Consider the following 1980-nt stretch of genomic DNA (forward strand, 5'->3'; position numbering starts at 1 on the left):
ACCTCCCCCTCTAGTGCGAATTGGACAAGGAGGGGGGCGGCGCCCCCCTTTCCTTCCTCTCTCCCTCATCCTTCCCCCTTCTCCTACTCCAACTAGGAAAGGAGGGAGTCCTACTCCCGGTGGGAGTAGGACTCCTCCTGGCCCACCTCCTCCTGGCCGGCCGCCTCTCCCTCCCTTGCTCCTTTATATACGGGGGCAAGGGGGCACCCCATAGACACAAGAATTGATCTCTTGATCTCTTAGCCGTGTGCGGTGCCCCCCTCCACCATATTCCACCTCGATCATATCATAGCGGTGCTTAGGCGAAGCCCTGCATCGGTAGCAACATCATCACCGTCATCACGCCGTCGTGCTGACGGAACTCTCCCTCGAAGCTCTGCTAGATCGGATTTCGTGGGACGTCATCGAGCTGAACATGTGCTGAACTCGGAGGTGCCGTGCGTTCGGTACTTGGATCGGTCGGATCGTGAAGACGTACGACTACATCAACCGCATTGTCATAACGCTTCCGCTTTCGGTCTACGAGGGTACGTGGACACACTCTCCCCTCTCGTTGCTATGCATCACCATGATCATGTGTATGCGTAGGAATTTTTTTGAAATTACTATGTTCCCCAACAGTGGCATCCGAGCCTGGTTTTATGTGTAGATGGTATTTGCACGAGTAGAACACAAGTGAGTTGTGGGCGATCCAAGTCATACTGCTTACCAGCATGTCACACTTTGGTTCGGCGGTATTGTTGGATGATGTGGCCCGGACCGACATTACGCGTACGCTTACGCGAGACTGGTTCTACCGACGTGCTTTGCACATAGGTGGCTGGCGGGTGTCAGTTTCTCCAACTTTAGTTGAACCGAGTGTGGCTACGCCCGGTCCTTGAGAAGGTTAAAACAGCACTAACTTGACGAACTATCATTATGGTTTTGATGCGTAGGTAAGAACGGTTCTTGCTCAAGCCCATAGCAGCCACGTAAAACTTGCAACAACAAAGTAGAGGACGTCCACGTAAAACTACGAAGGTTAAAACAAGTTAGACGTCCTCTACTTTGTTGTTGCAGGGCATATTGTGATGTGATATGGTCAAGACATGATGCTATATTTTGTTGTATGAGATGATCATGAAGTTATCAGCAACTGGCAGAAGCCTTATGGTTGTCTCTTTATTGCATAAGATGCAAGTGCCAAATAATTGCTTTACTTTATAGCTATGCGATAGCAATAGTTGCAAGAGCAATAGTTGGCGAGACGACCATGTGACGACACATTGATATAGATCAAGATGATGGAGATCATGGTGTCATGTCGGTGACGATGGAGATCATGACGATGCTTTGGAGATGGAGATCAAAGGCACAAGATGATGATGGCCATATCATGTCACATATTTTGATTGCATGTGATGCTTATCTTTTATACATATTATTTTGCTTAGTTTGGCGGTAGCTTTATAAGATGATCCCTTACTAAAATTTCAAGGTATAAGTGTTCTCCCTGAGTATGCACCGTTGCGACAGTTCTTCGTGCCGAGACACCACGTGATGATCAGGTGTGATAAGCTCTACGTTCAAAATACAATGGGTGCAAGACAGTTTTGCACACGCGGAATACTCAGGTTAAACTTGACGAGCCTAGCATATGCAGATAATGCCTCGGAACACTGGAGACCGAAAGGTCGAGCGTGAATCATATAGTAGATATGATCAACATAGTGATGTTCACCATTCAAAACATATGTGAGCCTCCCCGAAATTCGCGGTGCAACCCTAGCCTTTGCCTCCTCCGCGCGCCGGACAAAACCTCCCGCGCCGCCGGACATGTCCGCCGCCGCCCTCCGACCAATCCGCCGCCGCCACGTCACCCGCGCCTCCTCTCTCTCTCTCCTCCCCGCCACCGCGGCCCGCAAAGCCCATCCGGGGCCCGCGCGGGCCCGAGCCGCCGCCGCCGCCCCGAGGCGCCCCGCTCCTCGCCTCCTGCGCCCG

The sequence above is a fragment of the Triticum aestivum genome, chromosome 3D (assembly GCF_018294505.1).
Source record: "Triticum aestivum cultivar Chinese Spring chromosome 3D, IWGSC CS RefSeq v2.1, whole genome shotgun sequence".
In the NCBI taxonomy this organism is placed as follows: domain Eukaryota; kingdom Viridiplantae; phylum Streptophyta; class Magnoliopsida; order Poales; family Poaceae; genus Triticum; species Triticum aestivum.